The 17,439-nt window shown below is 36.4% G+C and overlaps 1 protein-coding gene across 4 annotated transcripts in view; it reads left to right on the top strand.

The window, feature by feature from the left end:
- Nucleotides 1-17,439, top strand: part of LOC145672973 (long-chain fatty acid transport protein 4-like) — a 340,258-nt gene that overhangs the window by 213,885 nt on the left and 108,934 nt on the right. The window contains exon 1 of one of the 4 annotated variants that reach the window (XM_081742281.1): nucleotides 4,650-4,746. The exons of the other annotated variants lie outside the window; for them this stretch is intronic. The gene's annotated coding sequence lies outside the window, so the exon portion shown is untranslated. Of the gene's footprint in view, nucleotides 1-4,649; nucleotides 4,747-17,439 lie in introns of those variants that run through there. 4 annotated transcript variants of the gene reach the window in all.

Genomic DNA, 17,439 nt, shown 5'->3' with positions numbered 1-17,439 from the left:
AAAAAAGCATTGAAATTGGTATGAAATCCTCTGAAAAACCAGCAAAACCTACAATAATATAATTTCTGCATCCACATTAGTACGAAACAGAAATATAAAATCCACATTTTCGTAATACTTATATGCAAACTATATTTCCTTTAAGATGCCTATTAGCAGTACCATTTGACAATATCAGATATTTGGAAACAAACTGCAAACTAAAACACACACCTTTAATCGAAATTAATAATAGGGAATAAAGTATGTGTAACTTCTTTTTCTCTCATCTGAAATATAGCCACTGCAAATGCTCGTACTACAAATTAGTTTTGTGGACATAAAATATTTCTCAGTTCTTCATATAGTAGGGAATAATCTTTCGAAATTTACCTCCAGTCTTACTTCCGGGAATATTTTTATAGTCCGGCATTTTAGGCAAAACGAGGATTAGGCCAAACGAGGATACTTATTTCGCCTAAAATGGCGGACATAAATCTTATAATTCATCTGCCATAAAAATGTCAGATAATTGGTTAGGCGAAACGAGGATTAGGCCAAACGATGCAAGATCAGTGGGCTTCTAAGAAGTGTGTGTATTTTCTGGAAAATTATAAAATGGAGCTTATGACTCCTAACTATTTGTTACGTTAAAAGTAAAGGAAAATATCTCGTACTCATGAAACCTTCGCACTGTCAGTACTGGATATCCTACAATATTATTAACATTAAACGAAAATAATATCCAAAGATGAAATACATAATAATCGATAGACTTCAATGAACATAACAGATTGTATGGATGAATGTAAATCCTTATGCGTCGTTTCCGATAAAAGTCAGTAATAACTAGATTCTTTTTTGTAAGCCTAAAAGTGTATGCTGTACGATAATGATGTCACGTATTAAAACAGAACTGATGGTGAGATATACACAAATCAAGTTTCACACTAGCTTTTCATTACGATGCTATTTTCACTTCTATGGTATAAAGTAACGCACTCGAGCCCTTCTTCGCCAGCAAATGAAAACACACGTGGTTGTGCAAATAGAGAGTGTTTTTATCAATAAATTTTCTGACCAGTTTTTTTTTTATGTAGTGTGAAGTAGTTTTTGAAACAAACGAATTTTAAAACATGAAGTTTTTACAAAACTAGTAAAAAAATAAAAATAAAATATAGACTGTTAATATTTAGAGAGCTTCGAAATGTGGTGCTGGAGGAAGATGGAGAAGGTAAAATGAACAGAGAGAGTAACAAATTGAAGATGTTTTGAAACGGATAGGAGAGAAGAGAACGCTTCTACGAGCAACCATCCTTCGTAGGAAAGCCAATTGAATTAGACACATCTTGCGAAGAAATTTTCTTCTTCATACCGCTGTAGAAGGAAAAATGGAAGGAAAGTGGGGAATAGTAAGAAGAGAAAGATGAAGATCGAGAAAAATGAAAGAAACATTTCCAAACCCAAACCTAAAATTGAAAAAAAAAAAAACAGTCCCAGGACCTGACAAGAGGTAGAATACTTCACACAATTAGTGATCATTTTCTAAATTATTTTCATTGATCATTTCTAGATCAATGGCACGAAAGAGTAATTTATTTCATATATATATATATATATATATATATATATATATATATATATATATATATATATATATATATATTTTAAGTAATTGGTATGCGTCTTCTAAAGTCTTAAATACTTGTAATGAATCTTGTAACGAATATATGATTTTGGAGAAAAAGACTGAGTGAAATTTGAATTTGACTAAGTTCGTGCTGTTTGTGGAAACTGCGTTTCAAAATGTTACTAAGGCGTGCTTTAACACAATTTTTCTTTTTTGGGTACACTACTGTTTGCCATTATCATCAAATTAAGGGGAAAGGATTTCTGGTAAAATTATCTTAAAAACTACTAAAATTCATTCTTGCTTTCTTCTGGAAAGTAATGCAGATCCAGCCATTTCTCCTTGTTGCTTGGTATTTATATTTCATGGGGATTTCCCAGTTCCCGCTTAAGATGTCGGACCGGTTGCATTGACGTATTTACATAAAAGGGAGCTTTGTTCTAAACTTCTTGTCCATTAAGACAAGGAAACAACTAGTTACGAAAATAATTTACTCAACTTTAGAGCTGTTAGCGATAGTCGTTAAATATTAATAAATAGTACTAATAAAAAGAATATGAGAATTTTCAACCAACAAGGAAAAGTAGCTCCGTAAAGCCACTGTAAAGGGTCAATGTACTGACAATATCTTTCTTTCATTCTCTTGACAGCTCTTGAGCAGGGCCGAATTTAGTTTTGCCGCCCTTAGTCTGAAATTTGTTTGCCACCCTTCACCACGACATACAAAATGTTAGACTAATTCTGTTTGTGATTTCGTACCTCTTGAAGCACCCAACCGACCTCGATGAAATTTTCAACGTAGATGAGGTTCGGGCGTGGGATCGTTTTTATCACTTCACTTTGACGGTGCACCTTAGGGGAGGGGTAGGAGGAGAGATACTTCATCCTATTTTAGCGTCTAATTCATAGTTTTCGTAGTCGTTGAGATGAACAGTGACATTTCCGATGCTGTTTAAATCCAAATTCAGTCCAGCAACTTCGGGACGGGGAGATATATAAAAATGATCGAAATTAACCGATATTAATGTCGATTACATAATTTTCGGGGTCGCTGAGACGAACAGTAACACTTTCAATGCTGTTTAAATCCAAACTCAGCCTCAATTGCCCTTTATGTCCAAAATGAAACATATTCTGCCCGTGCTAAGAATGGGTATTCTGCTAGTACAATACAGGGTGTTTCAAAACAACACCGACAACGTTTGGGAGGTGATTCCTGACACCAAGTTAAGACAAAAAGTGTAGACCAACCTGGGTGCACAAATGCTTCCTTTCGGAATTATAGGCTGCCGAAAACGTGAAAAAAAGAACTTTAAAGGTCCATAGCTTCAATAGTATGGGAGTCGGGTCAAGACTTCACTTAGGAACTACTATGTTCCCTATGCAAATATCCATGTTTCAGAACCCTGCGATACTTCCGCAACTATTTTTATAGAGGGAGTTTTTTCTACTGGCATATAATTTGAAATACTCACCAACTACCTGTATTTGAGCTATGGACCTTTAAAGTTCATTTTTTTCATGTTTTCGGCAGCCTATAACTGCGAAAGGAAGCATTTGTGCATCCAGGTGGGTCTATACTTTTTGCCTTCTCTTGGCGTCAGGAATCACCCCCAAAACGTTGTCGGTGTTGTTTTGAAACACCCTGTATAAATTTTAAATAATAAACTTATTATTTTATGCGTATCTTTTATTTCGACATTTTTGTGTACGTTTTATGAATTTTGATATGATGATAGATTGTCGTGAGGCGCACATGCGCGTCGGCGGTTCACGCACCAGCACAACAGCATTGCGCGTTCTCCCTTACACAATTGTCTACTGTAAGTACAACGTTAAAATTCCGCTCAACTTCAACTACCAATGATTAAAACCAATAGACTCATTAAAGAAATTATTACGTGGGGGGTGTATACTATGTCTTTGTCATTTTTATTATTATATTATATTATATTATATTATATTATATTATATTATATTATATTATATTATATTATATTATATTATATTATATTATTATTATTATTATTATTATTATCATTATCATTCAACTTCTGAATTTTCGTCCTGCTTATTAAGTTTTCGTCCAATGTGTCTCCCTAGGCCTAGTGAAAAGCCCGGTCATACTCTTCAGGGAAGTCATATTGGTGAAAATTTTATCACTTCGTTCTGGGAGATAAGGATTTGTCTGGTGTACCAATTCTTGTACGAATTGGGATATTGGGGTGCTTTTCTTCCCTTCGTTTGTAGCGGTAGAATTTTGATTTTTGCTGATGTGATTTCTCTCAAGGGCCGCCACTGCTTGTAATCCAATTTGCGTTTGTGGGATTCTGTCTTCCACGATTTCGCATCTCGCAGATATAAGTGGTTTTCAGGGACATACGAGTACTCAGCACTTACTCTTTTGCGTAAGGGTACCAGTAATCGTTAAGAATTATTGTTATACTCGTAGCATTTGCTTATTAGACAAGGCTAGTATCCCGACCCGAGATTGAACTCGAAACATAAAGCACTGGTCCCAAGAGGATGGTTATGTCCTTTAGAAAACCCACATTCTATTACAATAAAATTCTTGCGAAGGAGATGTCTAATTTAAAGGATTCTAATTTCCTAATTTAAAGGATCATTCTGGTGGGGACAAAAATTAGGAGAAACTTGGAGCAATCAACTTGAGATAAACTGAAATTAACCGTACCTTTCTTTGACACGAGTTGGCTGCGTAAACTCCTTTAAATAAGTTATGTATTGTTTTTCCTGCTTCTGAATATACATAATTCAGTTGTCGTAATTCTCTGCATCAACAATATTTATTTTACATTTTTACATAGCTACCAAGAGAAATAAGATCACTCTCAACAGGTTCTCTAATTTTCTCTCTTTTCCGGGTCATTTACCTTGTGCAAATAGTTGCTGGTTTCCTCACCAGGTGACGCAGCAGTACGTTTGTGTGAGGCGTCATCTGTCGGCAGAGAGTTGTATCATCACTGTTCGCAGTGAAGTAATCAGAATCAAAGGAGTTGCATGACTGTTTCGGTGGAAAATGAAATGTTGAATTCGAAAATTGAGTACAGTCATTTAGGTTTGAGGACAAGTCCATTGGAAAAAATAGAAGTTTCTGGATTGCAAAAGGCACTCCGGTAAGGAATGTAAAAACATTGTAAATTTTATGATGAGGTATATGAAAAGTTGTCATACATTGCCGAATTTTTAGGACCTTATGTTCATGTCAGGAGGCTGATTTCAACGTATGACGTACTCTGCAAGTATTATTTACAAACTAAAATGGTGATTGTTGTTATTTGTGCACAAATAACATTGTAAAAAAAGTGTTGTTCTGTTGTTACCTCTATTAAAAAATGAAATTTTTAAAGTTTGACGTCTCACGGTTATGTCGGCTAGGCTAAAGGAGACGGTAAGACGAGAAATGATCGAAAAATGGTGGAATGAAGAAAGTGAGAGGAAATGGAGAACCCGAGAAAACCCACGCACACGGTGCTTGTCCACTACAAAGCTTCCTCGCACGAGCTGGATCGAACCAAGGACCCCATGCACCAGAGGTGAACGTTTTACCACTGAGCCACCGCGGCCCCCTGTTAACTCTGTAGTTCGGTATTTGGCGACTGATAGTTACACGTCATTTGCTTTTCTGCCACTTACTTAAACAATCTTTTCATTGACTTTTTAAAAAATAATTGTGACTTGTCATTAATTACATAATTCAGTTTCAGCCAAACAGGATTCGAGTGATGATGCTCAAGCTGTGCTTAAAAAATATATGATTTCAAGTTGGAAATCAGAAATGCAGTAGACCTATTTACTTCTCCACGAAATTCAATCGTTGGCTGAACGATGGCAAAAGTATGTGATTCAAGACAGAAATTATTTTTATTGACCAGATATTGTAGTTTATATATTTAAAACTATTATTATTAGTAGTATATTGCAAACACGCGTATTTGTTTTGTGTAAACGTGCAAGAAATAATTTTAAATCATTTAGTTTTCACAATGCCAAGAAGCGTCGTCGGATTTTTTCTAGTAATTCAGTGATAATACAAGAGTCGGCAAATCAGAGAACTGGGTTCAATTTTCAGCCAGTTAAACGATAAGATGTTTGGTTTTGAAATACATGTATTTCTTATAATGACCAACTAGATAACAATCGTCAGCTCTTTTTATGCAGAGACAGTGTAGGTCAATGAAAACTTGACCCACGACCTACTGACCCACCACCTACCGTGACTTACGACCCACTGGACCCACCACCGACCGTAACTCACTCTGGCCCACCATCCACTATGACCCACTGTGACCCACCACCCATCATGACCCACTCTGATCCATGATCCACACCCTCCTCTCAACTGAATAAAGAGTTTGCACTTGTAATGAAACAAGGTTATGAAATTATCAGCAATCGAAAGTTTGAATTTCTACGATCAATCGCTCAAACACCGCTCTGTTACAATACCGGTGGATCTGACCTTCGCAATATGAAATGGTAATGTGTTTGATATGGGCCATATTACGATGAATTTCCATTTAATGATCATATATAATTATTTTCTTGTTGAATTACAGATAATTTTTAGTGAAAAATAGGATAAAATTTGAAAGTCTCAAATGTAAATAAAGTAGGCCAACGTAAAGAAAAAACCCTGTAAAATTCGACTTGTCTCCAAAGACAAGTAGTAAGTCATATTACCATTATTACAGTTACAAATATTAATATCCAAAAGTGTCTGAAGTTTCTTTTCCACTTAGATATACTCATCTCAGGAAAATAAAAGAAACAAATAAAAAAGGAAGAAAAATGGAGGCCTTGAAAGTAAACCGTAGACAAATTCACCAGTGTTCAGAAGATGCTGTCTACAATGCACTGAGCAGAGAAGATCGGTGAGTCATGGTGGGTCAGCATGTGTTACGATGGGTGGTGGGTCGCACTAGTTGACCCACCCAGTGATATTCACAAATCGTGACCCACTTGACCCAAGACTCACTGATCCACTCCGTCTCTGCTCTTATGAAACAACGAATTTGCAGATAGAGGCGATTTTTAAACTCAAAGATATTACGTATTTTGATCATTTCATTCTTAAGCAAGAACAAATTAGTAAATACAGTTTTTAAACGTTACCTAATTATATTTTAATATCGAAATTTAATCCTTTCTTCCTTCCCTTTCTCCCGGGTAGTGTGCTCGCCGAGGGACGTCACCCCTCAAAAATGTGACGGGCTAAATGGCCTTAGATGCCGAGAGCCCAGAAATCTAAAATCCTTGTTTGTTAATTCCAGTTTATTACGAAATACTTTTCTTTGAAGTTAAACTATGTTGTGTTGGTTGCATAACTAAAATAATATTGGTTGTTACATGAAAGGGAAAAGTGATATTAGTCATTCTCGATTACTAACGGAGAAATGAAATGATTTTTTAAAATAACAACTACATGAATATTGTTAATTAGTACTCCCCGTACCCCAGCTTCCTCTATAAAATTCGTTGCACCTTTATCGGAGAATTCTGGAACAAGGTAGGGAATATACTAATGTCATAGTTTTTTTTTTTTTTTTTTTAAGCTATGGAGGTTTAAAGTCGCTTCCGGCAGCTTAATAACCCGCCCCGTTCACCACACTTTTTTTTTTTTTTGCTTCTTCCGAGTTCTCCTACAAGATGACTATATCCATTATCTCAGCACCCAGTATGTTTATCACTGGGTCACCGTGTCCATAGTTTCATGGTATATTGTATGTGTATTAGAATAGTTGATACTGTTATTAAATGCCTGTCAACAAACAGCATGCCTCTTTAAATATGGGAAATATTTTAAGAGACTGCAAACAAATCTTTCCTGTAAACGAAAATATTGTTAATAAGTAATCTACGGTAATACCTTAGAAGCAGTGAAGGTTGCTAAAATGTTCAAGGTTCTTTTTTATGTGTATTTGCTTGTTAGAGGATGTTTTGTATATATATATATACACACACAATAACTTGCATAATGCATACTTTCGCATCAGATTTTGTTGACTTTTCACATCGGTGCTCGGCATTGCACGTTCCCTATTACTTTGTAATTAGTTGGAGTCAAAATCCGGTTTCTCATATCTAACGTGTAATGTTTCTTAATTAAAATGATATAGTTTTCGTGTAATTAGAAATGAGAATAATTGCTTATGTAATGTTGACGTCATATCTACACGAAACGGCGAGACAGGAAATACCAGCATGTTATATAAAATGTTAGTTCCTGAACAATCGGTAATAGTTAGAAGAGAAAATGAAATAATAATTGTGTCCATGAAACCTTGAATCATAGTAGCAGCTCTTGTCAATATTAGGAGGTTTCATAGGATGAAAGCTTAAATTTTGAGGAAATTAAATTAAAGAGATGGAATACTTATTACTTCCTCATACTATTTTACTATTTTTCATCAGGAAAATAAATAGAAGAATGTATGAGCCGAGATAACTTATAAGAGCCTGAAGCACATTCCAAAGACAGAAAAAATCTTCATAACAATTTGACAATTTCTCATTTCGCTTCTCGTATTTCCTGATTATTATGTATACCATATAATGCACTTATTATGTACTATTCTATATGCCTCTTTTACTGAGAGCTATTTACGTTTAAAACTCATAATTTTATATAACATTATTTATAACCTGGAGCGACTCCTGACACTTTTCTGCATTGGGTGTGCCATGGAGTATTTGTGCGATCCACGGAATGTTCAATAACAAATCCTCAATATAAACTTATCAGAACAAGTAATGTATAGTATTAGTAATCGTGAGTTGAACCATTTACGCTTCTGCGATTACTATCGTACACGAGTATAACCTGCATCGTTAAGAACAACCGTCTAAATTTGAGATATCTTACCAGCAGCTCGGAATTTCCATCTCATTCATTTTCACAGAAATATTCAAATGCAGAAGCATTTGCATAGCGCTAAATGGACAATTCTACAGAGTACAGATGACGACGACTCTTTCGTGACCATACCGGTCGCCAGATTTATCGTGGTGATGAGATTTTTCTTCTGAAGAATTGTTTGGAACACATTTTAAGTTTTACTAGTACTTACTAGTCATATAACACGTACACTACTTGCCATGACTTAAACGTGGTTCTTCGAAATATGACAGAATTGATTACCGGAGGATATCTTGTGCTCCAGGCCTGTATGCAAAATGTCTTTCCCAAGGATATACCTTCTCCGTTAGATTAGAAATGGCAATACTGACACCATTCTTGAGTTATGAGCTTTCAATATCGTCCATACATGTGTCATGCAAGAATTGACGTAGAAGTTGCAGCGCCGATTCGAAATTCCACCGATTGCGAAGTGCGTACCACGGTTTATGCACATGAAAGGTGAAGTACTGACGAAACTTATTGTGCAACAATGCGATGCTTTGATTTGCTTTAAAACCACTGGGAGGGGACTCGATACATTGTGACTGCATCTTTCATGACAATGTTAGAAACCATACTACACATGTCACCATGACTCGTACTCAAAGTGTTTTGAACTACCTGCTATACAGTCCACTTGTCTCATCAGCAGTTATTACTTGTTTGTCTATACGAAGTAACTTGTACACTTGTCAGTAGCCAAGTGTTCTACTACAACAATGGGGTGAAAGAGTTGGATCGAAAATGGTTCTATGAATGGATGGTTCGCAGGAATCCAGAATCTAGTACTACGATTGAACACATGTTTGAATGCTGGCGGCGATTCTGTGGGAAAATAGGGATGTTATGTAATAAACAGTTGATACATATGTACGACTATATTTAGGACAAATCTACTTCTTGGATATGTTTCGCACTTGACCAAAGATACCCATATTGAAGGACTATGATTTCGTCTCAAGTTTAGAGAGCCTTTCCAACAGCTGACTGACATCCACACAAGATTGCAATTACTTATAAATCTCACTATTCTCCTATGAATTCTCTGCGCTGTATATAGTTCATAGTTGCGTACAAAAACAACGCGGATGTGTTTAGCGTTTCGATTCTCAATTATTGTTTGTAAATGAACTTTAAACTATAAGCATATGTATAGCAAGTTCCCAGCGAGCGTTAAAGATAACATAATTTACATTGAATTAGTAGACAAAAGCCTTGTGTTATATTAAGAACACATTGTTTGTGTTAATACTTAAGAAAAGTAAAACAAAATAACGGACAAGAATGGTCGAGTCAAGCTAGACAACTCTGTTGTGCAATGCGTAACTACTTCGTGATTTTTTACGTAGCTATAGTTGAACTTCTTAAATTGACTGCAGAATGTAAAGGAGCTGTAATTGCGATTAAGAACTATTATTAGGTGTTTCTTTATATAAATCAAGTCACTGATAGAATGTTAAAGTTGACAATAAGTTTAAGATTATTGCACACTTACAAAATATTAAGTAATATCTACCCACGCTACTTATAAATTATTCAAATAGCGTTAGATAGGAGAATCAATGGCTACTGTACTGTTATCTTTCTGCCGAGTTCTCAGGTGCTGAATCCCACCTTCGTTCTTCTTTTTAGCTTATCACATATTTAAAGCAGAATATCGTTTTCATTTCCTGTTTGACTCGGTTAATTATTACAGTAAATGACAAAATTGTATTTAGGTTCGGTTCTACAAGATAAACTTTCAATTTGTTAACTGACAAACAGTTATATTTGATATTACTAGCTACTACTGTTAGACAATTGAAGCGTTCGGTGTACAAGGGAATCAGGCCCAATTTTTTTGGCAATTTTGGACATCTTTAAGATCACTATCTGAAACTCCTTTTAGAACTTTAAGGATTTATGTCCAGATATTGCAAATACTTTAAAAGGAAGAAAAAAGTGTAAAGTTTTCCGTGTAATTAAGCGTTCTGTACAAACTTCATGTTTATCTTTCTCAAAACTCTAGTAGTTGAACTTGATTCTCTTGTGCTCTGAACGATCCAATTGTAATACATACATCCAGTACTTAATTCTCTACTAACTTACCAGATGATTTTAGAACTATCTCTTACAAGGGATGTATGCGAAACGTGACAACTAGATATTTATGACAATTTTGTACCGTGATTAATCGTGGATCGCTAATCATCGTGGTGATAGTCACTCGGTGCGGAAATGCTTTATTTACCTGCTACGTATAATACATATACCAAACAGTGACCGAGTGGGGCTGTGCCGAGTTATACTCCAAAAACGCCGGAAAAACGCAGAAAATGAAAAATGTATGTAGGTAGCCTGATACCTACTGGAGGCGGACACGCGACCAAGAACACGACAGTAGTATCACGCAAGCAGTGTTACCATCCCAATACAAATTTTAGCTTTTCAAATAGAACGTATATCATTTTATGGCATTAAAACAATTGGCATAAAACGTGAAAGAAAATAAGCAAAAAGTGGGTCATCATTGTTGCCAAATAAGTGAGATATGAGTCTCTTAAAGTTGAGAAATTATGGGGTCCGTACAATAAAACGAAAAAAAGAATGTATAACAACAACAAGACTGCAGAAGGATCAAATATACAATAGGAGTAAACCACTGCATGCATAGCATCCAGTGACTAACGGGCTTGATACGTCATGTCGAGTGTGCGGGTAGGACGAGAAATGTACGTATTTTGCCATACTATCTGTGGCTTCTCTGTTGTATGAATTGGTGTATTATATTAAAATTTTTTGCACCTGTACACCCTCCATTCCAAAAGAAACCGAACTTTTGAAAACAAATAGTACCACTAGTGCCATCTGTTGTAATATTTTACCGGTAGATAGCGTAGTCCCTCATTGACAACTGGTATAAATGTCATGACATTTGGATGCACGGCAACAAAGTTATTGCGTTTCAACTGTCAGTGTGTTGTGTACATCGGTCGGAAAATGAGTTTCAAACAACGAGCTGCAATTGAGTTTTGTGTTAAACTGGGTAAAACTTTTAGTGAAACACACCAAATGGTACAAAATGCATATGGTGATGAGTGTCTATCCCGTACGCAAGTTTACGAGTGGTTCAGGCGATTCAAATCGAGTAGAGAGACGCCTGATGATGACGAAAGATCAGGCCGTCCCAGAACCGGATTATCGGAAGAAAACATCGAAAAAGTGCGTGAGTTCATCAAACATAACAAAAATCGTCGGTGAAAGTTATTGAAATGGAATTAGACATTCATCAAACAACCGCATACCGCATTTTGACCGAAGTTTTGGGCCTTAAGAAGGTTAATTTGCGGTTTGTACCACACAAACTCACCGAAGACCAAAAAGTTGATCGAATTGCGCATTGCAAAGACATCGTTAAAAGTGCTCGGCAGGATTGAAACTTCTTGAAATCGATTGTAACTGGTGACGAGACGTGGTGTTTTGAATATGAGTCCGAAACAAAGCGGCAAAGTGCTGAATGGAGAGCGCCGGATGAAGGAACACCCAAAAAAAGTTGCTTGGTGAAGTCAAAAATTAAGGTGATGCTGATTTGTTTTTACGATTCAAAAGGAATTATCCACAAAGAATTTGTTCAGCCCGGCCAGACAGTCACTGGAGAGTTTTACTTAGGCGTCATGAAGCGTTTGCTGGCAAGAATTCGTCGTATTCGGCCCGAATATCGCGAAATCGGCAGTTGGACTCTTTTGGACGATAATGCACCATCACATCGTTCGCGACTTGTAACTGAATTTTTGGTCAAAAATCACATTATTCGGTTGCATCATCCGCCCTATTCACCAGATCTCGCTCCGTGCGATTTCTATCTGTTCCCGAAACTGCATATGGCGATGAAAGGAAAGTGGCACGCATCGATTGATGACATTGAGAAGGCGACGACCGCCGTCCTAAAGACCATTCCAATAAAGGACATGGAGAAGTCGTTTGACAACTTGTTGGAGCGTGCAAATATGTGTATCGATGCAGAAGGGGAATACATTGATTAATAAAAATGATTTGTTCCAAAATGTACATTGCTTTTTTGTTTTTTTAAAACGTTCGGTATCTTTTGGAATGGAGGGTGTATATTACTGGTAACGTGAATGCGGTGTGTTTTATTTTGATCGTTGTCCCACATGCTAACTATACGTTTCCTATACTCTCGACTGACACCAATCGCAGTTCATTAACTTTGCGAATCGATTCTGACGTACTTTCTTGTTACAGATTTGTTGCTTTTCGTTCCACAGCTTTTCTGTACTCTTTCCAGGCGCTAAGCCTTCGTTTGTATGGCTCGGACAGTGTTGCAACCCCACGACAGTTAGTTTTATAGCTCTCGGGAACGGTTCGAGATATCGATTCCACACAAATGCTATTGGAGTTGCTGCGCTACAGGAAGACTTTTCTCACATTTCCGTATAATGTCTCATAAAACTTCTTCTTTCTACGGCAACTCTACCTGTGTCCTTTTTGGATGAATCCCGTATCAAGTCAGTTAGTTATTGGATGCAGCGCATGCTATACTTTACTCTCTACTGTACATTTCGTCCTTTTGCACTTTTCTTTTTGTTGTACATTGTTCATTTCTTTGTACGGACCCCATGATTTCTCAATTTTACAACCTCATATCTCCCTTATTTGGCAACAATGATAACCCACCTTTTGCTTATTTTCTTTAATGTTTCATGGCAATTGTTTTAATGCCATAAAATGGTATACGTTCTATCTGAAAAAACTATAAATTTGTGTTGGGATGGCAACACTGTTTGTGTGACACTACTGCAGTGTTCTTGGTCACACGTCCCGCTCCCGTAGGTATTAGGTTACCTGCATACATTTTTCACTTTCTGCGTTTTTCCGGCGTTTTTGGAGTATAACTCGGTACAGCCTCACCCGGTCACTGCTTGGTATAGGTATTATACTCTCGTACGTAGCGGGTAAACAAGTCATTTCCGCACCGAGTGACTATCACCACGATGATAGCGATCCACGATTAGTCAGGGTACCAATTGTCATAAATAGCTGTCACGCTTCGCATACGTCCCTTGTTAGTAAAGCGTGGTTGGTTTGTAGGGATGCGCATGAGACGAGTCGAGACAGGATTTTCCTGACAAAATTCGAGTCGAGACACGGCTCTTCCAATAGTAAAATATGCATTTTTCGAGTCGAGACATCACTTTTACAGCACATTTTCGTGACGAGACAGCCACAAATCTTGTCTCGTGCGCATCCCTATTGGTTTGATAGTCTATCTTCCGTCATTCTGCATTGATGCTTCACTTGTCATAATCTCTATAAAAATCTTTTTCACCTTGAGTGTGTTTATCTATGTAGTTCCAGATTAGGACCCAGTTCTGTAGCTGGTATCGTATTATGTCCCATTAAAACAATATAGGAAAAATGGGGCAACGGAAGGCAGAACAGATGTATTGAATCAGTAGAAGAATACCTTTAGAGTTTGAAACTCGAGGCAGAAGAAGAGAAATCGTGAAGAACTGTTGTAAGAGAAACCAAGAAGAATGGGCTGTAGTGGCGAATAAGAATGGAAGTTAGATAATTACTCCATTCTTCTTTATTCCTGATCAATATATGATTTTAGTCACTAAAGCATAACTTACCACTAAAGCACATTAAATTAAATCAATATACATTAGGAACAACTACAACAGCTACCATTTTTGTATCAAAAGATCCAATATATTTCAATTAAAAATTCTCTTGTAGACCTTATTTAATAGTGTAGCCAAAACTATCAATTAATCCACTATGATGTGCTTATCCCGTAAAAAATACGAAAATTCGATTTAGGTGCTGTTCAAAAATTTTGTTGCCCCTGATCCAGAAACTAATTATTGGCCAAGATCTCAATATTTGGATCCATTTTTGATTTTCCTAAAGTTCTTGTTTTCAGTAAGTGCTTTATTCTTTATAATTTTTTAATATAGACTATTTTCTTCAAATTAACACTAAAAAGTACTAGAACTACTGCTTTTTAAATAAAATTAATTATTGACATACGTCACGAGTTCCACTATACTTTTTAAAAGCCATCCATATTTTATGAAACATAAGAACCGAATTACTTTATATACAGTGAAACCTGTCTTCAGCGGAATCGAGCGGGACTCGCAAAAATTTCCGTTAAAGACAGGTTTCCGCTTAATGGAGATAGACCTTTCCGTTAAAAAATATATATGCTTATAACGGACATAACGAGAAAATATATTGATGTACGGAACTTGTTCAATTACAGTACTTTTTCCTTCTACGGATTAATACCCCAAAAAACTTAAAATAAACACACAATATGCTGTGCACACTTTCCTTTATTTTTCCCAATAGTCAAGCAGGATTTTTTGCATACATTGCTACTACTTGGCTGCGGTATACTTCAGGACACAGAAAAGCTATCTCTGGAATTTTGAAAGTCCTTTGAATTCTTTCCTCCTTGTTTTCACGACACGTGATGGAGATATATAACTTCTGCTTTACCTCAATTACTTTTTTCCAGAACTTTGTTTTGTCAGTTTTCTTCTCATTTTTGTTGGCTGTCGCTAGTTGCTACACAAGCGGAACAGAAGTACGCCTACAAAGAAGACTGACAGCTGACATGCTACGTAGGACTAGCGAAAAATTGTGGGTGCTGAATATGAGTAGTGATTGACGAAGGTCAACACCTCCCATAAAGATTTAACAAAAGAACGAAGTATTTATCGCAGACAGTATATGTTTACCCTCTCACAGGATGTTTAAAAATTTTCTAAACTATGTAGTCTGAAACTCAGAATTTTCCGTTAAAGGTTTATTTTGCTTTCCGTTGTCCGCATAACACAGTTTCCGCTTAATGAAGGGACTTTTACATGTCTTTTATTCCAAAATCCATGGGACCATGAAATATTTCCCTTTAAGACAGTTTTCCGTTTAATAAAGGGTCCGTTGAAGGTAGGTTTTACTGTACTTTTCTTTTTGTAGCTTAATTATTTTTCTTTAAATTACAAAATCTCTACTAATAAAATTATCACCAATCTGCAGTTGCATTTCGCGAAGTCCTCGAATAACTCTATATGACTTCGCAACTGACTGTGAGACAGTTTTCATCATTAAACGACATCTCGAAAGCTATCTTCATTCTGTATAAACAATGGAATTCGATCATCCGACGTAAATCAGACCGTCTGGTTGTTGGAGTAATTGATTTATTGATGGGTTAAAGTTTAACGTTACTTTCCACTAGCAATCCCATATGAGACGGAGATCTGTTGTTTGAAGTGAGATACGAACCACTGCTCGGTGTGCAAAAATCGAAGCTGTTGAACACTATGAACTTGCATTAAGTGTGCATTTAGCAACCCAACTTTATAATGATTGACATTATTGACAAATGAGTATAACAAATTGCTTTTCGCGGATTAAATTCCAGTCCTGAAAATGTAATTTTATCTTATTCATTTGACAATCGAAGAAACTACGAAAAACTACTGGCAGAATTTCATACTATCTCGAACACGTTAGATGAAGGCCGGGCTTCATGGGAAATATTATACAACATACTAGATCTTAATTTATTATATATATTATATAATTATATATATATATATATATATATATATATATATATATATATATATATATATATATATATATATATATATATATATATATATATAATATTATAGGGGCGGATCCAGGATATATTTCATTTACATGACGAATGTCGTGCATATGGCAGTCATCTGGAAGTCAGATAGTACTATATTTTACAATTGAATTGTTGTGAATTAATCATGAACCCAAGTAAGGATAAGCACGAGTCGAGCTAAAACTAGACTCGACTCGAAACTCGAAGCGAATTCGAGTCGAGTCAAAGGTAATTTTCTCGAGTTCTGAACCGAGTTACTTTTGAGATCGAGTTTCGAGTCGAGTCGAATTTGATAAATGGCTCGCTCGTTCAGCTCGTTTTGAAATCATGGCCTGATTAGACGGGAAAGCGAAAGCTATGAGAAATGTAAGCAGTAATGTGGAATATTTTTACTGATGCTCACGAAATGGGACACTGCTCGCATCTCGTCTCGTCTCAATTAACGAGACGACAATGGATTTTTATAACGAGACAGCCTCAAATGTCGTGAGCACCAATATAAATATATACTGTAGTTCTTACCACCAAGACTGAGACCTGCGCGGTCGGAATTTCGAGCGAAAGCAGAAGCCCAACCTGGGTAGTGATGTTGGGCGGTGGGCGGTTAAACTGAGCGAACAGCTCGAGACGGCTCCGTTGGGTAAGCTGTTGGCTCGGCTCGATAGTGAATGAGCTATGAGCTGAGACGCTCGAGCCGTTGAGAACCTTAAACCCGGGCCGAGCAGTTTTGAACATGTTTGGCCGGCGCCCTCTAACTTTTAACAATTTTTGGTTTGAGCCTGGATACTTGCTCCTTCGGAATTCAAAACCAGAACTCCGTGAACGATGTCCTTGCCTCTTAGACTTCACGACTGCCGAGGTCAGCTCTGTTTTTTAGTATTCAGATACAAACCGTCTATCTTTCATGTTTATACACGGTGGTGTTATAATAATAATAATAATAATAATAATAATAATAATAATAATAATAATAATAATAATAATAATAATAATAATAATAATAATAATAAGTTGTAGTAACTATCATTGATAATAATTATATTGTCTATGTAGGATACTTGAAGAAAGTACTTGAAACTACACACAGCATTTGGTTCGTTTTAGCTCGACTCGAGTCAAATTCGAGTCGAGTTGGAGGAAATTTTTCGAGCTGAGTTCTCTAGTCGAGCTCAAATGTGTCTGTTTCGAGTCGAGTCGCGTTTCAATGAAAACTCGCTCGAACTCACTCCTGCCCATCCCTAAACCCAAGTGACA

This window comes from Thermobia domestica, chromosome 2, assembly GCF_964235325.1.
Source record: "Thermobia domestica chromosome 2, izTheDome1.hap1.1, whole genome shotgun sequence".
Lineage (NCBI taxonomy): Eukaryota > Metazoa > Arthropoda > Insecta > Zygentoma > Lepismatidae > Thermobia > Thermobia domestica.
This window is presented reverse-complemented; position numbering and strand designations above follow the sequence as displayed.